The sequence below is a fragment of the Hyla sarda genome, chromosome 2 (assembly GCF_029499605.1).
Source record: "Hyla sarda isolate aHylSar1 chromosome 2, aHylSar1.hap1, whole genome shotgun sequence".
Taxonomy (NCBI): Eukaryota; Metazoa; Chordata; class Amphibia; order Anura; family Hylidae; genus Hyla; species Hyla sarda.
Genome location: NC_079190.1, coordinates 370,773,622 through 370,801,216, shown reverse-complemented (window position 1 = coordinate 370,801,216; position 27,595 = coordinate 370,773,622). Strand labels below are relative to the sequence as shown.

Genomic DNA, 27,595 nt, shown 5'->3' with positions numbered 1-27,595 from the left:
AATATTAGGGAGGTGCTTTTAATGTTATGGCTGTTGACTGGTGCTTGCAAGGCAGCCACAATTGGCTTTTTGGCAATTATTACATTTGCATACAGGATTTTCTAAGGTCAAAAATTAACAAAAGGCTGTTATGATGAAATAACACGTGAAAACCGGATTGCTTCTTGCTATGGCAACTTCCTCAAATGGTACTTGTCAGATATTTCATCAGTATGTCATAGTCAGTTTCCAGCTGTTAGGACTGTGCCAAATATTCCTTTCTGTCTGTATTTTTAGGTTGTTAAAGATGTCACATATGCTGAGGAGCAAGTACAAATTTATTTCAAAATACATCCAAGCAGTGTGTGTTACTTCTACCTAGCGTCATTGGGAGCATGAAATCATATCCAAAAATTTACACAGGGATCTGCAGGGTTTAATTTTTTTTTGTAGCAAACCCAATAGTAGACTTGCCATAAAGGTCTATTCAGACATTGCATTTGAGGTGCAGTCACACAGCCAAAAATTAATCAGCAAAAAAAGTTTTGCAATACAGAGGTTCTGAAGCTGGTACTGTCATGAACGGGGGACAGGGAGAAGTGAACCCTAAGCTGTCCCTAGAAACAATCTCCCTGCCTAAGAGCCCAGACAGCCTAGCGGTGAATAACAACTAGAAGCCGGTCCCTTCCTGCACTAAAGTGCAATGGCATCAAGATCAACAAAACAAACAGAACTGTACATAGTCGGGGAACAGGTCAGGAACATAACGGGAATACAATAACCAGAACAGATATCTAAACACTAACAAGCAAGCTATAGCATACTAACAAAATGGGTTAGGAAATCAAGAACACTGTTCAGACTGGACTCAGAACAAAGAACACACTAGACTACAAACAAATACAAGTTCAGAGGACACAGATCCGTGTTAATATACAGAGTACACTATAGATCAATGGTAATTTACAGAGGACACTATAGATCAGTGATCATGTACACTATGATCAGTGACCATGTACTGAAAACACTAAGGATCAGTAATCAAGAACACACTAGACTCCCCACTCCAAACATCATGGGACATCAGTACCAAAGCCAAATAAACTCCTAGCCAGCAGCCACTCTCCACCAAGTGATAAGAGAACTGGCCTAGAAGGAAACAGAGATACTAAATACAGTAAACACTGTTACAGGACTGATATAATACACAGTGTGAACACAGACTAGGATATATAAAGATGAATGCAGAATGAACATACAAAATACTAAAAGCTGACAAATGTACTAAAACTAAGTAGGATAAAATCATCTATATCTCAAACAGGACAGGTAACCATGGTAAAAACTCAGGAAATATACTAAAACAGACAAAACATAGCTAAGGTGCATAATAAACCAGACATAATCAGAGTAAAGCTCAAACCAGCAGAGAATAGCACATAAAGAGGCCTTTTATACACTCCCAGGGCTGGAGGGTTAACTCTTCCGAAACCAGGGAGAATTAGCCCAGAAATTGTTCAGACACAAAAACAACGTCTGAACAGGACCTAAAACCGAAAAAGGCAAAAACCACAGAAACGGACAATACAGGAACTGGTGACATTTCTTAACACTGCACATATTATCTGTAAAAGTACATGAGGTTACAGCATGGTTTTTGGCTGTGTAGCTGAAACACAGTGTATGGAACCTAATGGAAAACACGTTATAGTTGTTGAACAGTGCCCAGGAGACAAAAAGCAAAAGAGAGCAATGGATTGATGTCACACATGGCATTTTCTGGAAAAACAGCAGCAAATCTGCACCAAAAAAAAAAAAAGTAAATTCGGTGCAAATCTACTATTGCAAATCTTCCTATGATTTTGCAGTGTGGAAAACCTCCAGCATTTCCAACTCATGCAAAAGTAGATTAATGCAATAAAAAAAATATATATAAAACCAGATGTGCAAAATTACATAAGTGACAACTTATAAATAACCAATAAAAAATGTCCATCTTATTTTTTTTTTATTATTATTGCCCCATGCCCCACTTACATCCGACTACCCTTTTTGCTTGAAGCCAATAGATAAAAAAGACATGGGCTGGACTTATTTGGGCTCTTTCCATACTGTGGAATGCCCCCTGGGCACTTAAGCCTCATTTAGATATTAACAAATAGGCTGCTGCTGCACTTCCTGCTTTGTCAACCCTATCCACAGCCGCGAACCCGCTGGTAATGGTGGACATTCACGATATGCATAGCACTGAACAGTATTAGCAATCTGATGATTGCTATAAATAGTCCCCTATGGGGACTAAAAAAGTGTCAAATAAGTGTAAAAAGAATAAGGTTTAAAAAAAGGATTTTTTTAAAAAAAGCCCCTCTCCCAAGTTTTAAATCACCCCGATACCTGCACTGCTGCTGTGTGTAGGGCTATGTCCGTGAGTCAGACGTGTACCTCTGCTATAAGGCTGTGCGGCATTCAGACACACGAAAACATCCACCTCCTTAAGCGGTGCTCAATCCTTCCAGCATTGCATAAACACAGTTCATAGAAGAAAAGAAAATGAGGAGGCACTCACGTACAGTTTTGTGGGAATCGGTTTTCTTTATTTTCGGTGCAGCATTGGACAGCAAACGTGGGACGCCAGAGCGAAGGACAGCGGACCGTGACAATTGTTTCACGCCCCTCTGGGCGTTTCTTCAGACAAGTCCACCTCCGGATCTTCGTGCAGGTAAGTACTCTCACCTTGCCTGACGTCACGGAGGGGAGGTAGCTATTACATACATAGACAAATTAAAAACAAGATACCGTAAGTGCGAACAAACTTCAATACATGGAATAAAACATGTTATTATAGAAAAACACTAAGGTCTAACCAGTCATTAAGTCCCAGATTACCTTGGGCGTTCATTTCTAAAATGATCTTGGCTTCTCGTTGCAGTCCCCACCCGGACGCCCCATTGTGTCCGGTGTGGGGACTCTAACGGAGCCGATCTTCAAATTTGTTGACTGGCTCCTTCACCCGCTGTTGGGAGAAATCCCATCATTGGTGAAGGATACCAATGAGTTTTTGGTTACACTGGAGGGACTCTCGCTGCCCGTGGATTGCCTTCTGGCATCTGTGGACTTCGAGAGTCTCTATACCAGTACTCCACAGATGGAAGCTGTGAAAGCAGTGCGTGAGTTACTGACACCGTCCGGTAAAAGTGAGGCCTATAGTAACTTCATTTGCGACTCCCTGGAACTGATCTTGACTAACAACTCCTTTAAATTCGGTGATCAATGGTATAGCCAAACCGGAGGAGTTGCTGTAGGGACGCCAGTGGCGTGTACACTGGCCAACCTATATGTAGCGTTATTTGAAAAAAGGTTAATTTTTTCAGGGAAAAATAAGCATCTGAAGTCAATAGCATGCTATAGACGCTTTGTTGATGACGTGTTCATTGTGTGGACAGACACGGAGTCCTCTTTTGAGGACTTCGTGTCTGACCTGAATGACACGAATGATATGAATTTAAAGTTCATCCATAAAATTGGAGGTAGAGAATTGGAGTTTTTTTACGTTCTTGTTTGCCTAGAGGGAGATAGTATTAAAACTAAAGGGTATAGGAAACCCACTGCCTGCAACTCCCTCCTCCACTTCAATTCGTACCATCCTGAACATGTGAAAAGAGCTGTCCCTTACGGACAGTTCTTACGGTTAAGAAGGGTAAACAGCAACGAGGAGGATTTTAAGTTGCAGGCACTGGATTCATAAAGGGAGCTGATTATTAGAGGTTATCCAGAACATGTTCTGGATCAGGCTCTAGACAGAGCCTCAAAACAAAAAAGGGGAGATTTGTTAAAAGAAAGAAGTTTTTTTTTACAAAAAAAACGTAACATAAAAAGAGACACCATCCTTCGCCTTTTCATTCCGTTTTAGCCCAATGGCAGATAGGATCAAAAAAGTAATCCATGATAATTGGTTTTTAGTACAGAATGATGTTGGTTTGAGGGAATTTACTAAAAATAAACCTCTTATAACATTTAGGAAGTCAAAAAGCCTCAAAGACGAGCTGATCCAAAGTAAGTTTGAAACAAAAACTAACAGCAACTGGTTAAGTAAGACCCTTTTACCAAGAAATTATAAATGCAACACTTGTAATTGGTGCTATTACCTATGTATAGATAAGGTCATCAATATTGGAGGGAAATGTATACAATTTAAAGATACTATGTGTTGTAGGACCAGCTTAGTAATCTATGCTATTTTATGTCCATGCAAAAGATTTTATGTGGGCTGTACTAAACTAGCATTAAACATCAGATTCAGGGAGCACTTTAACTCTATCATAACTGGCCATGGAAGCCCCAGATTGATAAGCCATATTTTAGAAGAACATCAGGGTGATGCGACCTGCTTAACATTTTAAGGCTTAGAAAGGATTAACCACAGAGAGGGGATAGATCGTCAAAAAGCCCTTCTGCAACAAGAAGCCAAGATCATTTTAGAAATGAACGCCCAAGGTAATCTGGGGCTTAATGACCGGTTAGACCTTAGTGTTTTTCTATAATAACATGTTTTATTCCATGTATTGAAGTTTGTTCGCACTTGCGGTATCTTGTTTTTAATTTGTCTATGTATGTAATAGCTACCTCCCCTCCGTGACGTCAGGCAAGGTGAGAGTACTTACCTGCACAAAGATACGGAGGTGGACTTGTCTGAAGAAACGCTCAGAGGGGCGTGAAACAATTGTCACGGTCCGCTGTCCTTCGCTCTGGCGTCCCACGTTTGCTGTCCAATGCTGCACCGAAAATAAAGAAAACCGATTCCCACGAACCTGTATGTGAGTGCCTCCTCATTTTCTTCTCTTCTATGAACTGTGTTTATGCAAAAATAAAATTGGCTGTGTCCTTAACCTCTTCAGGACACAGGGCGTATGCATACACCCTGCATCCTGAGTCCTTAAGGATGGGTACGCCCGTGGGAATTCCGATCCCCGCCGCTAGCTGGTTGGGGACAGGACTGGGATGCCTGCTGAAATCATTCAGTAGGCATCCCGGGACATCACCGAGGGGGGTCCTGGGGGTCAATTCAGACCGGCGACTTTTGGCGATTCCGGGTCATATGCGTCTCCGATGCCACCCCTCCTATTCCTGCTATTGGTCGGTCAGAAGCGACAGACCAATTGCAGATCGGGGGCGGAGGGGTTCTAGTTTGGTTTGCCCGTTCTGGCCACCGACGGTAATCCGGGCAGAACGGAGGAACTGTAGCGTGACCAGTGGCGGCGGTGGAGGTCCCTTACCTGTGATCATCGGCAGTGGGCGGCGATGACGTGTGGCTCCCTGGTGCGGCTCCCTGGTACAGACTACGGAATCCAGTGAGTAGTTGACTAGCAACATCTGGAGGGCTACAGTTTGGAGACCACAATACAGAGGTCTCTAAACTGTAGCCCCCTTAGATGTTGCAAAACTACAACTCCCAGCATCCCCAGACAGCAGTTTGGGCATGCTGGGATTTGTAGTTTTGCAAGATTTAGAGGGGTACAGTTTGGAGATCAATGTACAGGGGTCTCTAAACTGTGGCCCTCTAGATCTTGCAAAACTACAACTCCCAGCATGCCGGGCAACAGTTTGCTGTCTGGGCATGCTGGGATTTGTAGTTTTGCAACATCGGGAAGGCCACAGTTTGGAGATCACTGTGCAGTGGTCTCTAAATTATGGCCCTTCAGATCTTGCAAAACTACAACTCCCAGCATGCATGAACAGCAAACTGCTGTCTTGGCATGCTGGGAGTTGTAGTTGTGTACCTACTGCCATTAAACAATCTCTCTGAAATATAATGCTGCATTGCCTGGTCGCAAGATGGCTGCCGATTATATAGGGCTGTGACATCACAGCGGTGGCTGGCTGCTGACAGGCTGCATCCAGCATGTGATTCAGGGGCATCTCACCTACCCTTGTTCCTTGCCTCATGTCCTCACATGTGGATCCACCAATTTATATGCCCTGGTGCCTGGACCGCACTAAATGGAGTTTAATGAAGCGATTTGTGCAATCGAATCGCGTCTATATTCGGATCCGTTTCAAGGCAAATTTTTCCTGAAATTCATTACAAATTTGCATTCGTCAGATCCGATTTGCTCATCCCTAGTCTCTGTCATCTTGTGGAAGTGCTAAATATCTGTCTTAGAAGATTTTTCTATTGGTTGCATTACAACAGAACTACAGGATCAGGTAAATAAACGTACTTAGGGATTCCAGACCGCCCTATGCTTCATACCTATCACCTAGATTACATAGTTATATACCTTCTCTCAGGATCCTCAGAATGAGGAGGAAAATAAGCTCTATAATATGTTTTCTGTTAAAAGGGCTATAACTACTGAAATGGACACTGTTAGAATCAAAAACTTCTGATATGTTGTACATCTTGGCGAAACATTGACCTTTCTAATATACTTCATACATTTTTTTTAAACTCCTTTTTTATAGAAATCATGGCTTATTAACAAAAAAATATATAAAATAAAAATGTCCTCTAGGGGTCCTCATATCATCCAGAACATAATCCTAATTTTATTAAATGTGCAGAGAGGCAATTTAGGCCTTTTTTTTCCAACTTTGTCAACTACTGGTCTGGAATCAGCCATTTACAGGGATTCAGCATTCAGCAGACCAGTGCTTGGTGCGGCTGTGTCTTCCCATCCCTAATATCCATCCCTAATATTGCTTCTCAGATTACATACATATTGTGCTGCCAAGGACATTAGGGAAAGTTAAAATTTGTGTACTGGTAATATGCCAGAAAAACTTTACTACCTTCCATAAATCATATTACTGCATATGACAAGAGTTGCTATTGTCTCAGTGGATGGTTTGCATGTCTGACTTTGTTAGATAATTCAGTAATTGTGTTATTGATTAATTGTTTAAGCAATAATGCTTTTCCTTTGTCCCAAAGAAATAAGGCAAAACAACCCCATTTGTATTGTGTTGCCATTGATTTATAAGTTTTAGCCAGCATTTTATAAAAACATTGGGGGGTATTTTCAAATAATGCCTGTGGTATGTGTTTTTTTTTTAATTTTTTACTCCTTTTTTCATGGGTGGCTTTTTAACTCACTGCACCAAATTTACAAAAAGGCGCAACTCGGGCTATAAATTTGATGCAATTTCAGAAATGACTGTCATATGTGGGAATTCACCCACATTTCAGTTCCAGGAAGCTCTTTCTGAGGTGATTCCTTGGGTGTTACTACAAGGCGGTTTAGTAGATTCATTGTGAATGTCCTTTATTTTACATCTTTCCATTAGCTCACAGGGTTAAAAATCTGATTTGGGAAAGGGGGCGTGTCCCTACCATGTGGTGGTGGAATGGGATTGGGGCACCTGCTCGTGCATTTGCATCCGTAAAATTTAAATTTAAAAGTAATAATTTGGATAAACATGTAAACAAGTATGGTTTTTAAATTTAAAGGAGTACTCCAGTGGAAAACTTCTTTTTTTTATTTTTTTTATTTTTAATCACCTGGTGCCAGAAAGTTAAACAGATTTGTAAATTATCTCAATCTTTCCAGTACTTATTAGCAGCTGAATACTACAGAGGAAGGATAGGTGCAGACAGCTCCAAATCTCCAGCAATCACACCTGTGCCCGGACTGGCAGTTAGCTCACCCGCCCAGTAACTGATACAAACAGGAAAGTCCAGCACACGGTGTCCGATGCTATTAGGTTTATTAAGGCATAAAATCTGGATGCAGGATACAGGACAACAGCCTACGCGTTTCGGGCGTTAGCCATGGCATAAGAAACATTAAAATTTTAAACATTTTATAACACACACATTGGTCATGTGATTTTAGTTTCAAGTAAAATGCGGAATGGATTCTTGAACACATGATGGAATTACCTCCACATTCCAAAACTGGATTACAGGCTCTTACACTATGGTCTGACTTACATTCTTGACAAACCAAACAAGGGAAACAACAAACCACTAAAAATAGGGGAATAAATATTGCATAATAAATCGTTTTTCATATATAAAACAAATTACAAAAAAATCTGTTACATAAAGAAAATTATTGGATTTATTGGATATAACTCTAGGATTCAGTACGTAAGGATGAGATCCTGATGTAGATTTAAGCAATTTGGTTGTCTGGTCCCCAAAAGAAAAATCCAAAATGATTCCCTATTCAAAAGGGTACATCTGTGATCTCTATTCAACCTCTCAATCCCTGTCACCCTAAGGGAATTAGTATTACCTTGATGTTGTTCCCTAAAATGCCTCATCAGGGCTGAAACATTGAACTGATTGTTAGTGCAGTCTGATACGTGTCTTCTGATTCTAACTTTTAGTGGTGTTGTGGTACAACCCACATATTGACACCTGCATGTGTCACAGGAGGCCAGATAGACAACATACTTTGAATTACAATTAATATACTCTTTTATAGTGTAAGCTTTATTATCGTTGTAAGATCTGAAATCCCTAGACACTTGCATGTATTTACATGTTAGACACGTTTTATGACCGCACTTCCAGTTACCTGGAGTGTGAAGCCACGTAGTATTCAAATTTGATTTGTTAGAAAATAGACTGGGGGACAATTTATTATCCAAAGAGGGACCTTTTTTAGATACCATTTTGAAACCCTGTGATAGGATTCCCCCCAAAATCGGATCTTGGTGTAATATAGGATGGTATTTCCTCATTATGTGACCGATGCTACCAAATTGTCTGCTATATTTAGTGATGAAGTATGGAACAACATTGTCTAATATTTTATCCTTATTCTTGGTAGTATCGGTCACAAAGAGTTGTTGTCTATTTAGACTGTCTGCTCTCCTCTTAGCTGTAAGGAGGTTGCTGTTAGAAAAACCTCTTTCTTTCAATCTACTGTATCATTTTTTGGATTCCACCTCGTATTCTTCTATACGTGTACAATTGCGGCGCAATCGGCACCATTCGCCATTCGACTTGGTTTTGTTCCCTCTGAGAATGTTAGCAATTTAGATTTTATGATTGATTGATTTCCATAAGTTTTGCAGATTGCTTCGGCTCAGAATGTACTTTGGTAATAGTGATAGAGATAGAGAACAAAATGTAGTAGATACACTTAAGAGTAAATTGAATAAAAAAAGGTACATTTGATCCGATTGTAAACTGCAACACTTTGGAAACGTTTCAAAGGGTAGTGACTAAAGAAATAACAGAGGAGTGGAACAAAGAGAAATATAGAAATAAACCTAATTTATCTAGAGAGGAAAAAAACGCATTGCAGGAATTAAAGAAGGAAACCGCAGTGATTATAAAGAAAGCGGATAAAGGAGGGGCAATGGTAGTTCAAGATAAAGAACTGTACATGACAGAAGCGTTTTCTCAGTTAGATGTAGTAACTGTGAAAGTTTACATAGTGCTCCAACTAAAGAGTTTAAAAAAGAGGTAGATGGTGTAATAGAAGAGGCTTTTTTACAGGGTATAATAACTAAAGAGGTAAAGGAGTTACTTGTCAATGATCATCCCCGTGTTCCCCTTCTATACTTGTTACCGAAAATACACAAAGACATGAGTCGACCCCCGGGACGACCTATCGTCTCGGGGGGTCGACTCTGTCTTCTACCCTTTAGCGGCATATATCGATACTTATCTCCAGAAGGTTGTTAAGAAATTGCCGAATTGTCTGCAGGACACTAATGATTTTTTGGATCATATTAATGACATAGACATAGAAGGGGAAATTCTACTCTGTACCCTAGACATCAAAAGTCTGTATACTAATATTCCCACAGAAGAAGGCATATTATGCATAAAAGAAGAATTTATAAAATATGTGACTCTGAGCAATGCTCAGATACAGTTTATAATGGATCTGCTGGAATTAATTTTGTATAAAAATTATTTTCGGTTTGGACAGGATTTCTTTTTACAGCGGTAGGGGACCTCGATGGGGTCCCCTGTTGTACCATGTTTTGCTAATATTTTTATGAGTAAGTTTGAAGAAAAGTTCATTCTAGGACATTTATTATAGACCCATGTCAAGAAATGGCTGAGGTATGTTGATGATTGCTTCGTTTTATGGACGGGAACCTCAGAGAAGCTAATGATCTATATACAGTACCTAAATAAGTGCCATCCGCTAATTGAGTTTACATGTGAATTTAGTCCAAACCTTATTCATTATTAAGACGTCGAGGTACGTTATGGAGGAAATATGTTTGAAACCACCCTTTATTCAAAAAAGAGTGACCGTAATAATTTATTACATAAAAATTGTGGTCATGCTCCACAGGTATTCAGAGGAATACTTAAAGGCCAATTGATATGAGCTAAAGAATCTGTAGTACAGAAGAGGAATATAATAAAAATAAAGAGATGCTAATTAGAAAGTTTGCCCAAAGGGGTTATGAAGAAAAAGAACTGATTAATACAGCAGAAGAAGTAGATCTAATTCCCAGAGAAGAATTGAGAAAGAAGCATGAAATGAAGAAGAAGAATAAAGATAGAAGTTTTGTATACCTATCGACTTATGACGGTCACTCTAAACTAATAAAACGGGTGGTTAATAAGTATTGGAACTTACTCAGGGCAGATGAAAAATATGGTAGTTTAGTTAGACAAAAAACAAGATTCGTATATAGAAAAAATAAATCTATAGCCAATCACTTGATCAGAGCAGATATAACAGAGAAGAAGGAAACCAGACAGTCCTTTTTAAAAACACAAAAAATAGGGACGTTTCCATGTAGGTCATGCCAAAATAGCAACAGCATAATTAGAGGAGAAAATGTAACACATCCATCCCGTGGCAATAAAATTAAATTGAAAGGTTTCCATACATGCGACTCTAAACAGGTAATATATATGCTAAAATGCCCATGTGGAATGTCATACGTGGGGCAGACAGTTCGCGCAATGAAACTTAGATTGAATGAACACAGAAGTTCTTTAAGGCTGTTCAAAAAGAAAATGGAGAGTGGAGACAATGTATCCGGAGAACATAATTGTAAAGAGAAGTTTGGGGAGACAAGTCTAGCTAGACACTTTGTAGAGAAGGGACATCAGATAAGTGAGTTGAAATGGTTAATACTGGAAGAGATAGAGGGTACCAATAGCGAACAAGTTAGAAAGAGATTAAATCAAAGAGAAGTTTTCTGGATACATTGTCTCGATTCTTTAACCCCGAAAGGGATCAATGAAATATGTAATTTTAATGTGTTCTTATAAATACTGTCCGATTAGAACCTATTGTTTTAACTGTTTTATGTCACTTTGTATGTAGAAATGAAATCTCGCGAGAGACGTACCTGTATAATAGGTGGTGGTGGGTTCACAGGAACTATGTTGAGAAAGGGAGGAGACTTCTGAAACATCCAGCTCAGCAGCTCGCATGACGGCGAGCACTTCCACAACCCCTCAGAATTAGCATCCACATGGCCAGGAACATGCTGTCCAACAAGCGGCAAGTCTTGGATGTGAAGTTCTGAAGACACCGAGTGGATCTCTCTGAGCAGTTTATTGAGCACCGGGTGATTATGTTCTGTTATTCTCGCTTTAAGTCTTTTGTACATGAATGAAAAATCGAGATAAAAGAACTTTTTAAGTGCAATTCCCAGTTGTATGTCTATTTGTACATTTATGGCATCATAAAGTTGACTTGGTTTTACTTTTGGAAGACATCAGAGGGCTTCAAAATATAGCAGCAATTTTCCAATTTTTCACAACATTTTCAAAATCGAAATTTTTCAGGGACCAGTTCAGTTTGAAGTGGATTTGAAGGGCCTTCATATTAGAAATACCCCATAAATGACCCCATTATAAAAACTGCACCCCTTAAAGTATTCAAAATGACATTCAGAAAGTGTGTTAACCCTTTAGGTGTTTCATAGGAATAGCAGCAAATTAAAGGAGAAAATTCAAAATCTTCATTTTTTACACTGGCATGTATTTGTAGACCCAATTTTTTGAATTTTTGCAAGGGGTAAAAGGAAAGAAATCTTCCTAAAATGTGTAACTCAATTTCTCTTGGGTAAGGAAATATCTCATATGTGTATGTAAAGTGTTCGGCGGGTGTACTAGAGGACTCAGAAGGGAAGGAGCGACAGTGGGATTTTGGAGAGTGAGTTTTTATTAAATGGTTTTTGGGGGCATGTCACATTTAAGAAGCCCCTATGGTGCTAGAACAGCAAAAAAAAAAAAAAGCACATGGCATACAATTTTGGAAACTACACCCCTCAAGGAACGTAACAAGGGGTACAGTGAGCCTTAACACCCCACAGGTGTTTGACGACTTTTTGTTAAAGTTGGATGTGTAAATGAAAAAAAAAAATTTTCACCAAAATGCAGTTTTTTCCCCAAATTTTGCATTTTTAAAAGGGGTAATAGGAGAAAATGACCTTTAAAATTTGTAACCCCATTTCTTCTAAGTATGGAAATACCCCATGTGTGGACGTCAAGTGCTCTGGTGCCGCACTACAATGTTCAGAAGAGGAGGAGCACCATTGAGCTTTTGGAAAGAAAATTTTTTGGAATGGAAGTCAGGAGTCATGTGCATTTACAAAGCCCCCCGTGCTGCCAGAACAATGGACCCACCACATGTGACCCCATTTTGGAAACTACACCCCTTACAGAATTTAATAAGGGGTGCAGTGAGTATTTACACCACACTGACGTTTGACAGATGTTTGGGACAGTGGGCTGTGCAAATGAAAAATTACATTTTTAATTTTCACGGACCACTGTTCCAAAAATCTGTCAGACACCTTCTAGGGCTTAAATGCTCACTGTACCCCTTATTACAATACATGAGGGGTGTAGTTTCCAAAATGGTCACATGTGGGGGGTCCATTGTTCTGGCACTATGGGGGCTTTGTAAACACATGTGGCCTTCAATTCCGGACTTATTTTCTCTTCAAAATCCCAAAGGCGCTCCTTCTCTTCTGAGCATAGTAGTTTGCCCGCAGAGCACTTTACATCCACATATGGGGTATGTTCTTACTGCACAGTGATCTCCAAACTGTGACCCTCCAGATGTTGCAAAACTACAAATCCCAGCATGTCCAGACAGCAAACTGCTGTGTGGGCATGCTAGGAGTTGAAGTTTTGCAAGATCTAGAGGGCCACCATTTAGAGATCACTGCACAGTGATCTCCAAACTGTAGCCCTCCAGCTGTTACAAAACTACAAATCCGAGCATGCCCAAAATAGCTGTTTGGGCATGCTGGGAGTTGTAGTTTTGCAATATCTGGAGGGCTACAGTTTAGAGACCACTGTATGGTGGTCTCAAACTGTAGCCCTCCAGATGTTGCTAGGCAACTCACCGGCTTCCGTAGGATCCAGGCAGCCAGCTGCACAACATCGCCGCCCGCCGATCACCGCAGCCGATCGCCGCCCGCAGCCTCCGCTGATGGGTAAGTGTACCTTTGGCGCCGGTCCCTGTCGGTTTCCCCGTTCTGTCCCGCCTATTGTGGGTGGGCAGAATAGGGTAACCGAAAGTAAACCCCCCCGCCCCCAATCTGCTATTTTTCGTTGTCGCTACTTAATGACAGATAGCAGGGATAGGAGGGGTGGCACTTCAGGGGGATCGTGGGTGTCTTGGACATCCCCAATCCCCCTTATTTTCTGGGTCACCAGGTCACCATAGATCCGTATGACCCGAAATTGCCGCAAATCGCTGCTGTGAATTCACCGGCGATTTGCAGCGATCGCTGACATGGGGGGTCTGATGACCCCCCTGGGCATTTGCGCGGGGTGCCACCGGTTTCCTCCTCAGTGCGCCTGCGCAGAGCAGCGCGCAATCAGGTTAGTTCTCGATACTAGGTGCAGAGAGGAAGCACGCTCTCTGCACCTAGCACTGCGCAGGCACACTGAGGAGGAAGACGGTGGCAGGAGCGAGCGCTTGCTGGGTGACACACAGCAGCGCGCAGGTTTGATTAGCAGAAGGGCACATGCGCTGGGACCTGTGTGTTAATCACACAGAGGTCCCAGCGCGGACATACGGGGTAGGCGTGGTGATGGGCATGGTGGCGGCGGGGCATCGCGTTCCTCGCGCCACGCCTATCCGACCATCAGTGGCTTTGAATAAAAGCGGATTTTGCAGTCATGAAAGCTGCCAAATTTCAGGTAAAAACATTGTTATACCCACCACCTGCACACAGTACAAAGGCTGTGTGCAGGTCATTGCACCAAAATGTCATGACAGTTGTGCTTTAAATACCAGAACACAAGGGAGTACCTGTGTGCCCTTCGTACTAGAGGGGTTAAAGCTTTCTTTGTTTCTTTGATGAAAATTGGCTAAAAAACAGATAGCTGGACTGTCGGGAACCAGAGGAACATATCAACACCTCATTTGCAAAATTAATCCTTTTTCTCAGGCCTACAACACCTGCAGAAGCTGGGGACTACATTTTCAGCTATGACCTTCAGGCTGCTCCCAGTCACCACCAGGAATCCTCAGCAACACTCCGGAGGCCTGTCTGCACTAATACTCTTCATACAGTTCTCCTCAGCTCCCCTCTCTGTACCTTGGTGCGTCAACGACCTATAGTTGGCAAAGTTCTGTCTAGTAGTCATCTATAGTGCACTGCCCAGTGCAGAAAGAGTTAATTTACTAAATCCAAAGGAGGTGTTTGTGTTTTGCATATTGTTGGACTGTGTGCCTTTCATCTATACTACATCACTGCCACCTAGTGGCCATATTCAAGATCTCCTGCTTTTTTCTGGTTAGAGGTAGAGGTGCTAGGCCAACTATATGTCTATTTTGTGCTTCCCACACTCTTTAATTTGTTTCACCAAGCAAGAAGACCACAGATTTCTGATTTGGAGGACTCTGTTTAATCTAACTCTTCCCGTCTAGAGGACAAGCTTTAACTGGGAAAGGCTCTGGAAAAAGCTAGATGATTTGGAAAATCCCTTCGTCAAGTGGGCATCACTCAATCTGCGAAAGATCCTGTAGACTTCACTTCTGATTGGCTGCCCAGAGAGCTGCAGATTTTGAAGCTGTCTTATACCATGATCATAAAAAGTTCTCACCGAATTGGTCCTAAACGTTCTGACCCTCATTCCCAGCTTCAGCAAGTAATTATAAAAGTTCTCATTTACCAAGACTAGCTACAACGGGGAACGGGTCAGTATCCTCTCTCAAGTATGAACCCTGACGCTGTTCATGGTTGGACTGGCCTACCTGGATACCTGGAAAATTCCTGGTAGGCTGCCCACCCTGTGGGCTGGCATAGGCCATCCTGCTGACCGCACCTAGTGTTGAGCCAGTTAGAGCCAGGAGGACTGCATTGAGTGCTGCACTGCGACCGTCCTCAGCTGGGTTGCTTAGCCCCTATCTTACATTCTCCAGCCCTGACCTTCGGTAGCTCCACCATCGACCTTTGATAGCTCCACCCCTGACCTCAGACATCCATCTGCCACTCAGTATTGGAAGTGTTCAAATGAAGAGCTTCCCCATCTCTTTCTAGGATCCAGCCACCCATGAGTTGACCTCACGCTGGTTAGGTAGTGTAAACACTGTTACTCAGGGTGCCTCCAGCTGTTGCATAACTACAACTCTCAGCATGGCTGTCCATGGCTGGGATTTGTATTTTTGCAACAGCTGGAGACACTCTGGTTAGAAAATACTGCTGTGGGGGAATTGAATGGATGATAAGCATAGTGGGGGATGTGACAAACTAGAGCTATAGCTTTAGCACATAGTACCCATACTCAGAGGGCTTCAAAATATAGCAGCAATTTTCCAATTTTTCACAACATTTTCAAAATCGAAATTTTTGAGGACGAGTACAATTTTCTTTTTCCCTCTTCGCCTTTTAAAATTCATAACTCTTTTATATTTTCGTCTACAGACCCATATGAGGGTTTGTTTTTTGCGCAACCATTTGTACTTTGTAATGACACCTCTCATATTACCATAAAATGTACAGCGAACCCAAAAAATTATTATTTGTGTGAGGAAATGTAAATGAAAACCACAATTTTGCTAATTTTGGAGGTTTTCCTTTTCACGCTGTACACTTTAAAGTAAAAAAGACATGTTTTCTTTATTCTGTGGCACAAAGAAAAATGGGGGGCTCCACTACAACATATGTAAGATGAGGGGTGCTACACAGCATTGAAATGGCAACCATAGTAACTCAAAACAAAGACCAATGCTATTGCAGATGCACAACCAAGAAGAAAACTATTTAATAAGCAATAATAATAATTAACTTTATTGAAATAAAGTGAAGTATAAAATCAGAAAAAAGACATACAAGAATAAAAACACTTAAAAAGGCTCATACTGAGCCACACTACAGCAGACACTGTATATGTCTCCCCAGGATATGGGTATGAATATGATAGCAGCTAGAGATGAGCGAACTTTTGAAAAATTTGATTCAGCCAATTCGCCAAATTTTTCGAAATAAAATTGTTTCAATCCGAATTTATTTGCTGCAAATCTATATTAAAAACGGCTATTTCTGGACTACAGAGAGCCTCAATAGGGGTGTAGAACACTTTCCTTTGTTCTAAAATGCATATGGAGTGTGCTGGGGTAGAGAAATAATACTGTTATTCAAAATGACATGCAGATTACAGGCATCGCTTTTAGAATCACTGTCGCCGAGTGGCACAATGACAGAGCCTGGAGGTGGCATCAGTGTCAGGAGACCATGTAGTGACTGAATGACATAGCATGGAGGTGTTGGCAGCATGAGGAGACCATACAGTGGCTAAATGACACAGAGTGGAGGTGCTGGCAGCATGAGGAGACCATATAGTGGCTGAATGACACAGCTTGGATGTGGCTGAAGCATGAGGAGACCATATAGTGGATGAATGATGCAGCTTGAGGAGACCAAATAGTGGCTGAATGACACAGCGTGGAGGTGTTGGCAGCATGAGGAGACCATTTATTGGCTGAAGGACACAGCCTGGAGTTGGCTGAAGCAAGAGGAGACCCTATAGTGTCTGAATGGCACAGCCTGGAGTTGGCAGCAGCATGAGTAGACACTAGGGCTTCACAATCCCTAAGATTAAAAGATGAATTCTGAAATATAAATTGAAGATTTTGGGTAGCTAGTGCTACCATAACAAAATGTTTAGGCCAGACCAAGGCCCAGCAGCATCAATAAACTATATATTGCCTGAATGACACAGCCTGGAGTTGGCTGAAGCATGATGAGACCATATAGTGTCTGAATGGCACAGCCAGGAGTTGGCAGCAGCATGAGTAGACACTAGGGCTTCACAATCCCTAAGAATAAAAGATTAATGCTGACATTAAATTTAGGGAAGCTAGTGCTACCATAACAAAATGTTTAGGGCCAGACCAAAGGCCCAGCACCCAGCAGCATCAGTAAACCATATATTGGCTGAATGGCATAGCCTGGAGTTGGCTGAAGCATTAGGAGACTATATAGTGTCTGAATGGCACAGCCTGGAGTTGGCAGCAGCATGAGTAGACACTAGGACTTCACAATTACTAAGATTAAAATATGAATTCTGAAATATAAATTGAAGATTTGGGGTAGCTAGAATTTTAAATGGGTAGTAAGAATTTTAGATAGAAATTTAAGATTTTGAAATTGAAGTTTTAACTCCCAAGTTTTAGTGCCCTGTGGGTACAAAGTTTAGTGGGTACAAAGTACCAAATCTAACAAGGAGTCACGTGTCACATGGCAGCACAATGACAGAGCCTGGAGGTGGCAACAGTAGGAGAAGACCAAATAGTGGCTGAATGGCACAGCCTGGAGTTGGGGTGAAGCAAGAGAAGAAACAATATCGTGGCTGAATGAGACAGCCTGGAGGTGGCATCAGTATGAGGAGACCATACAGTGGCTAAATGACTACCTAGAGTTTGTGGCAGCATGGGGAGAACATATAGTGTCTGAATGGCACAGCCTGGATTTCGCTAAAACATGAGGAGACCATATAGTGACTAAATGGCACAGCCTGGAGGTGGCTGAAGCATGAGGAGACCATATAGTGGATGAATGGCACAGCCTGGAGTTTGTGGCAGCATGAAGACACCATATAGTGGCTGAATGGCAAAGCCTGGATGTGGCTGAAGCATGAGGAGACCATATAGTGGGTGAATGGCACAGCCTGGAGGTGGCTGACGCATGAGGAGACCATATAGTGGCTGAATGAGACAGCCTAGAGGTGGCATCAGTATGAGGAGACCATATAGTGGCTGAATGACTGCCTGGAGTTTGTGGGAGCATGGGGAGACCATAAAGTGTCTGAATGACATGACCTGGATTTGGCTGAAGCATGAGGAGACCATATAGTGGCTGAATGGAAGACCCTGGAGGTGGCTGAAGCATGAGGACATGATATAGTGGCTGAATGGCATAGCCTGAAGTTAGTGGCAGCATAAAGAGACCATATAGTGGCTGAATGGCACAGCTTGGATTTTGCTGAAGCATGAGGAGACCATATAGTGGCTGAATGACACACCCTGGAGTTGGCTGAAGCATGATGAGACCATATAGAGGCTGAATGACACAGCCTGGAGGTGGCTGAAGCATGAGGAGACTATATAGTGTCTGAATGGCACAGCCTGGAGTTGGCTGAACCATGAGAAGAGACCATATAGTGGCTGAATGAGACAGCCTGGAGGTGACAGCAGCAGCATCAGGACTCTTGAAAGTGACCCGGTGACAGAGTGGTGTGGTCGGTGGCAATACCAGTACCCGGTGACAAAGGTGGGTGAAAAAACGTCTGATGCAGAGGAATGTTTGCAGTGCCTGTTTGGCACTATCCATATTTGAGAAGTGTTGGTGTGGCACCATGGTCTATCTACTCATGCATCAGGCATTGGTATAGAAGGTACAAGCAAGTAGAACCAGCTCCACCCCAGGCTTCTGCACGCGGACAGGTCCAAACATATGCAAGAAAGGAAGAATGTCCAGCGCACACACGTGTAAAACCGAGCTGCTTTATTGCATGGTTGCCATAGGATACATCAGACACTCAGGTAACGTGACGCGTTTCGGCCCGCAGGGCCTTTGTCATACACTGCGGGCCGAAACGCGTAACGTTACCTGAGTGTCCGATGTATCCTATGGCAACCATACAATAAAGCAGCTCGGTTTTACACGTGTCTGTGCGCTGGACATTCTTCCTATCAGGCATTGGTGGATGGAAATCATGGCTGATCCATGCCTGATTCATCTTCACAAAGGTCAGTCTCTCCACATTTTTCGGACAGACGAGTTCTCCTTGGGGTGACTATGGCCCCTACTGCACTAAACACCCGTTCTGATGGCACACTACTGGCCGGGCAGGACAGCTTTTCCAGGGCAAACTCTGCTAGTTGTGGCGACAAATCAAGTTTGGTTGCCCAGAAGTCTACTGGATCTTCAAGATGTGTTGGCATGGGCATGTCAAGCTATGCCACCACCTGCTGGTTCAGGTCCTGCTCCAGGTGTACCTGCTGCTGATGAGTTGCTTCACTATGCGGGGGTAGAAAGCTACTCATCAGCGACTGTAGACTCAGGCTGTTGCTGATGGAGCTGGTACTGTTCCTGCCACCCCACCCCTCCCCAGCAGCCATGGCAGTGGAAGGTGAGCCCTGCGCTATTCAGACCTGTGAGAGGATGGACGATGGCTCCAATAGGCATTGGCCAACTGACTACATAGGATGCCTCTGTAGTAGGTCAGTTTGTCCTCCCTCTCAGTGGGTGTAAAAAAGGCCCCTCTTTTGTGGCGGTAGCGAGGGTCCAATAAGGTGGAGATCCAGAAGTCATCCTGCTACCGAATGGTGACAATTCGGCTCTCACCGCGCAAGCAAGTTTGCGTGCATCCTGCCATTTGTGCAATTTACTCAGAGGGACTCCCTGCCTCCATCTCCACTGCATACTGCCATGGTGTGTCTGGGTCCTCTATCTCGCCTTCCTCATCACCCCCTAACTCCTCTGGCTGCTCCTGCTCCTCCTCTCCTGTCAGATTACTAGAAAAACCACCCATTTGTCAAAACCTAAACTGTGCTCCACTGTGCTCCTCCCCCTCCTCCTCCTCCAGTTCAGCCCCCACAGGGCTCATGTGGCCGTGAGATGTAGGCGCCTCATCGCCAGTGTCCTGACCAGACATCGCTTCCAAAACGTGTTGTAAGAAATGAAACAGTGGAATTACGTTGTTCATCCCGTAATCCTGGCGACTTACTAATAATGTGGATTCCTCAAAGGGCCTGAGCAAACGGCAGGTGTAACGTATGAGCTGCCACTGGTTCAAATTGAAGTTACATAGGGTACCCCTATCCGCTTTGATCATCAAGAAATCGGTGATGGTTTTTCTCTGTTCATACAGTTGGTCCAACATATGGAGGATGGAATTGAAACACGTGGCAACGTCACAAATCAGACTATGTTGGGGGATATCGTTCTGATGCTGCAGCTCAAGGAGGGTGTGCTTTGCGGTGTACGAGTGGCTGAAGTGCATGCAAAGTTTCCCTCCAATTGTTAGGATGTCTTGCACATGGGGGAAAAATTCAGGAACTGCTTCACAACCAGATTGAACACGTGTGCCACGCATGGCGCATGGCTCAGCCTTCCCAGTCACAGCGCATGCATGCAAGATGTTTTTCCCGTTGTCAGTCACCATGGTACTGGGAGCTTATGCCTCTCGCTGCAATTCCTGCTGCCACTCGCCCCTAGTCTGCTGCGACCTCTGCCTGAAGAATTTTGGCCTCTGCCACTCCTCTGTGCATGTCCTGGCACTACTCTGCCTTACATACTTAGTGCGTATATGAGGGGAGTACAATATGATTCACTATGCTTAAAACAGTATTTGTCCAGAACAGCAGCAGGTGTTTACTTTTTCCTGGAATTTCACAGTATCTAGGCCCTTGACAGATTAACAGGTTTAAAATAGTTCACTGCTTAGATGTAGGTATGTGGTATGCACTTATGAGGGCAGAAAAATGCAGTACAGTATGCTTAAAAGAACGCATTTTACTAAAACACCAGCCGGTGATTACTTTTGGCTGTCCTTTCACAGTATGTAGGCCCTTGACAGATTAACAAGTTCAAAATAGTACACTACTTAGATGTACGTATGTGGTATGCACTTATGAGGGCAGAAAAATGCGCTACTGTATGCTTAATAAACATATTGGAGTAAAACACCAGCCGGTGATTACTTTTGGCTGTCCTTTCACAGTATGTAGGCCCTTGACAGATTAACAGGCTCAAAATAGTACACCACTTAGATGTAGGTATGTGGTATGCACTTATGAGGGCAGAAAAATGCAGTACAGTATGCTTAAAAGAATGCATTTTACTAAAACACCAGCCGGTGATTACTTTTGGCTGTCCTTTCACAGTATGTAGGCCCTTGACAGATTAACAGGTTCAAAATAGTACACTACTTAGATGTACTTATGTGGTATGCACTTATGAGGGCAGAAAAATGTGGTACAGTACGCTTAAAAAAAAAAAATATTTTTTCACACCACCAGCAGAACACAACAGTGATGCAGCACAAAACAAGCTGTGTACTAAGCAGAACATTTCACTCTATCAAAGACTATTAGGAATGGACTGCTGTGTATTATACCGTCTACAGACTAGTATAACCAGCAGATGAGTTGTAGTGGAATAAAGACACAGAATTGCACTGAAAAATTCTTCCTGCCTCTGCTAAGGTTTATGAAGCTGAGGCAGCTTGTTGAAATGTATGAGGCAACACACAGCTATCTGCCCCCTTTCTGTAATACAATGCTAAAGAAAGTAACTGGGAGGTTAATGGCTGTGAAAAAATCCTTTTCAGCGAAAAAAAAAACTGCTTTCTGTCCACCAGAACGCTGATGTGACTAGGACTTGTAACGATGCTGGAATGAGCTTTTCAGTGTAACACACACACACAGCGATGTCCATCCTATCTATATGCAGTGTAATGAATTATATGACGAGCCACAAAATGGCTGCCGATTATATAGGGCTGTGACATCACAGTTGTGACTGGCTGCTGATAGGCTGCATCGTGCATGTGATTCAGGGTCATCCCGCCTACTTCCCTTCCTGTCTTGCCTTCCCGCCTTCTCAACGTTCCTTGCCCCATGTACTGACATGTGGATCCGCCATTTTAGATGCCCTGGAGCCTGGACCACAGGAAATGGAGTTTAATGAATTTGCATGATAGAATTGTGGCGAAATTCGCATTCGTTGCGAAGCGAATATTTTATGAAATTCGTAAAGAATTCGGGTTCGTCAGCTTTGATTCGCTCATCTCTAATAGCAGCCCCCTGTCCAATTGACTAATACCTGTGTTAAGCCCCTTAAAGGGGTACTCCGGTGGTTACGATTTTTGGCTACATTGCATCTTCTGTTAATGTTCATGTTTTTCGCAATTGACATGTATTATATGTTTGTGTAGCATGTGTTTTCTCAGCCTTTTGGCTAAGATCAAGTGTAGTATCTGTTCTTATCAGTTTAATGCTGGTGGCAGGCGACGCCAGTATGAAGCTGGTGGGGATGGGTGCTGGATGGTAGGCAGCAGGTGTACCAGGGCATTCTGGGGCTGGTTCTGAGGAATCAGCTTGACGGCTGCCCTGATATGAACTGCTTCCTCCGGGTCTCCCCATGAGGTAGAGGGGTGTAGAGCCGAGGTACTTCTGTGCCTCGGGGAGTGAGCCGAAACTCACTGGGTGTTAACTCACTGAGTGAACGCACTGCACCATACTCTTCACTTTTGGCACTCACCCTTTGTATCCCGGCTTTCTGGCTAGGATCAGGGCAATTTTTTTAGATCCGGACGGATGACCGGGCAGTATATCTGCACTCGTCCACTTATTTATAATTTTTTTGTTTGTCACTGTGCCACGTTTGTGTCTTTATTTGTTCACAGGATTGTCAGGATGCGGTAGCCCTTCTGGGTGTCCCTCCTGGCGGTCTAAGGGAGGTGTGTGTGGCCATTAGGTTCCTCACCTCCCTGCAACCCCTGGGCATCTTGGCTTTGGTCAAGATGCCACCAGTATATGGCTCCTTGGCTGATACCTTGGCATTTTCGTCCGCTTAGTAGCTTCGGCGAAAAGGGGCATTGAACCTGGATCCTTGCAGGTGCCTTTTGGCCCGGAGGTGAAGGGTAGGTTTGTTGGTGGGCCTCTCTTCTGTCAGAAAAGGGCTTAGCGATAGACCGCATCCTTTGTGCACGTTTTTTTAGTGTGACACGTTTGCACTTTTTCTTGCACTTTGGGTGATAGAGAGCACTCTTAAAAAAAAAAAATGTATTATATGTTTGTGTAGCATGTGTATTTTTTCTTACCTGTTTGTAGGCCAGGAAGTTCTGAAGTTCTGTGTTGGATCTCTTACTGTTGTCCACTACGTCGGCCCTGTTAGGATTAGGCTGTGGACAACATGTCATGGCTTTTTTTTCTCTGTTCTTTCGAACTGCATGAGAGAAAGAAGCCACGCCCCTCATCTCCCCCTCCCGGAGGATGCAGGTGTGCATGAGAGAAAGAAGCCAGAGGCGGTTAAGAGAGAGGGCATACACAGCTCCTCATCTCCCCTCCGCTGTCTTCTGGTAAGATAAGAGTATTATTTGAAAGGAAGGATAACAAAGTGCACAGGCTGGGGATGTATAGACTGCAGGGGCATAAATCTCGGACTGGGGATGATTTCTATGTGTGAAGGGGGGACTCCTGAATGACACATGCTGGGAGTTGTAGCCCCTGTTATGTGTGTATGCTAGTGTTTACAAACCAGTGTGCCTCCAGCTGTTGCAAAACTACAACTCCCAGCATGCCTGGGCAGACTTTGGAAGGATTCTGTAGGAGAAAAAAGAGAAGACCGATACCGGTACCTAGTGCATTACCCTTGGTAGCAAGAGTAGGGGATTCAAGGGTTGACAGAGGAGACCATATAGATGGCGGCTCACCTTGAGTAGGATGAATTAAAGCCTGTCACCCCAGTGATAATGGGGTAGTCAATGTGCGTGGAGTCGTTGCTGGCCTTCTGGGTTGCAGTCTAGAGAGAGGGAGGAGGGCGCCTCATGTTCGGGATCAGCAGGTCTTGTTAGTGGGGGAAGGGGACGGTAATTCCCAAGCCGCTTACCAGAGTAGGTTGTGCGCCCACACACAACAAGGTGAAGCATAGAATGAATATATGTAAAGGTCCACTGTAGCCCTCCTGGGTAGAAGTAGAATCAAAACAGGATGACCGTAAATTCAGGAGTTTGTCCGGTGCAGAGAGGAACCATCAGGGAGCCAGATAAAATCAATGGATTTATTAGATGCAACGCGTTTCACATGCGCAGCTTCATCAGGCATAACAAGAAGAGGCTGGTAACAGGTATATATACCCCCAGTAATTAACCTTTTAAGTGCTTTTTAAAAAGTTGTTACATAGAATTACATATATAAATATAAAAATATGCAAAAAACAAGCAATAGGCATAAATGCACAAACAGAAATATCACAATAATAAAGCAATAAAACAATAATGCAAACATACATTGAACCGCAATGAACATATAAATATCGCATGCGGTGTGAATACACGCCGCATATGACTCAAAAAGTCACACCCCTTGGAGAGATATTTTTCCAGAGTGTGTAATATAGAGGAAAGCGTGTGAACCTTGAGGATGCTGTATGAATTAATTCAGAAAACGATATTATAAGATGATTTGTATAACAAATATATATATAACTGCACCATCCGCATGAACAGTAAAGAAAACAATACATAAGAATATTACAAAAACAGGAGGAAGGAAAGGAAGAATAAAATAAGAAGTGCGGTGTTAAATACTGCACCTGGCCAAACCGCAATTCGTGAATACTCTTAAAATAATAACAACATCAGAAAAGATCAGACTTTGCATACAGCGGACTATATAAATCTGTGGGAAATGACCACACAGAGGTTCCCGCATACAGAAAAGAAATAAAGCTTAAATAATAAAGCCTAAATAATAAACACTTATAAAAAAAGAAAATTATAAGCATATAACACGACACAAGGCATACATATAAACCCATTTATATAACAGAGAAAGTGAGAGACAGAATAACAATACCCTGATTAGGACGCTCCAAGATGAACAGCAGAGGGGGAACGATATAAGGCGGATATTGATGTTATATGTAATATTATGGAAATTAATCTATCAAATTATTAAAGAAGTGTGATGTTATAAACACTAATCCATCAAATTATTTGACTGCGTCGATACATTCATTGAAACCTTGAGGGTTCAGTGTGTGTAGTTTATGGATCCAGAATGATTCACGGTTATTTAATCTTTGTATTCTGTTAGGTAAATGTATGGGGATAGTTTCTAAAATGATTAATTTCAATGTTTCAGTATTTTTTTGATGATGAAGAGTAAAATGTCGAGACAAGCTATGTAACATAAAACCATGTTTTATGTTCCATCTGTGCTTGTTCATCCTGGAGCGTACAGTTTGTGTAGTACGGCCGACATATTGGCGGCCGCAACCACATGTTAATAGATAACTAGCAAATGTAGTGTCACAATTTAATGAGTCTTTTATTTTAAATGTTTGTTGTGTGGAATGGGAAGAAAAAGTATCAGTTTGAATAATCCACTCGCAACAGAGGCAGCGGCTTTTTTTGCAGGGAAAACAAAGGGGTTTAGAGGTAGGAATATTCTGAGATATCGAATATTCAGAAAATCTACTAGGGGCTAACAGATTACTAAGATTTTTGGAGCGTCTATAGGTGACGTTAGGGACTGGGGGAATTATTTGGTTTAAAATGTTATCATTTTGAATAATGGGCCAATTCTTGATTAATATTTTTCTAATATCAGGTGCCTCAATATTGAAATTTGTGACAAAATCATATCTAAAGGGATCATGAGGCTGATTGGGACTGGATTTTTTGGGGATTGATATAACTAAATCAGATTGTTTTTTGTCCTTCACTTTTGTGTATGCCTTAGTTAGAAGGGATCTAGGATAACCCTTCTGAATGAAACGCTCTTTTAAATATCAGCTTGGGAAATAAAATCTGAATCAAAAGTACAGTTTCTGAGAATTCGCAGATACTGACCGAATGGCACCCCTCTCAACCAGCTGGGATAATGTGCACTGTCGAACTGCAAGAAACTGTTAATATCAACTGATTTAAAGAAAGTCCTAGTGGAGATGGTACCATTATCTGTCTTGTGAATATCAAGATCTAAAAATTGAATGGAGCTTTCTGCATAGTGCATAGTGAATTTTATGCCCCATGTATTAGTATTAAGCTCATTTACAAAAGGATCAGCTTCATGTTTGGTTCCTACCCAGATCAAAAAAAGGTCGTCTATATAACGATGAAAGAAAAAAACAAACTTAAAATACAGGGACTGTGCCATAATTAGGGACTCAAATCTGGGTTGCAGGGAACAGATGCACTGCTGTCCTGTTGCGATAGAAGAGAAGCTTTTGAGAAAAAAACCTTTGGAGATGGCGCTGTGGCTTCCTTGGAAATGAAGGAAATGGACTGGATATATATTGTAAAAGGTTCGCAGTGGAACCACTTTTATTAAATCAAATAAAAAATGGGGATGACGTGTTTTGGGAGGTGCTCTCCCTTCCTCAGATAAGGATGCTTACAGTCAGATCAGTGAGCTTATACATACACAAAAAGAAGCGCCAAAGTACAGGTGGTAAAAGGGGCGTGGCTTGATGACATCATACAGGTTAACATGTACACTAGATGCTTTACACATAAAAAATGCTCATTCTATATGTTTTATACACAACTATGAGGAGGAACACTTACATAAACATATATATCATATCAGAATTCATTTGGAATATTTTAATTGGTGTGTGCATCGGGCGCAGGGCCGGAAGTGCGCGCCTGTCAGTGAGAACGAACAGGCGGCAGCTTCCGGGAGCTTGCCGGCAGCCAGTTACTAAGGACGCGTTGCTATGCGCGGTGGTCATGTGACCACGCATAGCCAATAGATGACAGCGTGGATCGCTGATGTAAACAGGGCGATCCACGCTACTGCAGTATACTGCAGTATAGCTGTCATACAGTGGCTGAGAGCTTGCTGAATAGGGGACAGGCCATCAATAATACTGGTTGTTCATGGCGAGTGACAACTGTCCTAATAGGTGCATTGTTGTCACTGGTGTGGATGCAGATTGGTAAATGATGTGTGGATGAATGATTAGGAAGATGGCCCGGGTTGCTTAGCAAAGTGGTAGACGGGGAGGATAAATATATGGGGGAGCATATGACCCATGACTACGATATTAGGACAGTGTGGGCACCATAATAGGTATTGAAAAATGGGCCCTACTGTTATACTATCCATAAATAGACATTAGGTTTATAGGCTGCTTAGACTAGAGGATGCAAAGTATACACAATACACATGATATTCAAACAATGCGGGCACCATGATAGATAATAGGATGGGCCGTACAGTTATACTATAAATGGATATTAGGTGAATAGGCTGCTAGAGGATACATAATACACATAATATACATTATTATTGTACGTGTGCACTCATAAATAAATATAGCAGTGGTAAAACCAGATGTAACCGAATATAAATATTATATTATGTTTGGAACTCATACATTTAAAAGGGACAGGGGGTAATAAAATAAAATAAGTTCACATAAAACCGGTAAAGGGTGTTAAAGTATATCTAATATGTAATATTAAAACCGGTAAGGG

At 42.4% G+C, this 27,595-nt stretch overlaps 1 protein-coding gene and 1 pseudogene across 2 annotated transcripts in view; one reads left to right on the top strand and one right to left on the bottom strand.

The window, feature by feature from the left end:
• Window positions 1-14,540, bottom strand: part of LOC130357970 (myeloperoxidase-like) — a 106,175-nt gene extending 91,635 nt beyond the window's left edge. The window contains exons 1-2 of one of the 2 annotated variants that reach the window (XM_056560762.1): window positions 14,476-14,540; window positions 11,260-11,512 (exon numbers count right to left, since the gene is read on the bottom strand). The gene's annotated coding sequence lies outside the window, so the exon portion shown is untranslated. Of the gene's footprint in view, window positions 1-11,259; window positions 11,513-14,336; window positions 14,368-14,475 lie in introns of those variants that run through there. The other variant, XM_056560763.1, reaches the window with a different exon arrangement.
• Window positions 14,541-22,324: 7,784 nt separating this feature from the next.
• Window positions 22,325-22,415, top strand: LOC130359205 (U2 spliceosomal RNA; annotated as a pseudogene).
• The last annotated feature ends 5,180 nt before the right edge of the window (window positions 22,416-27,595 follow it).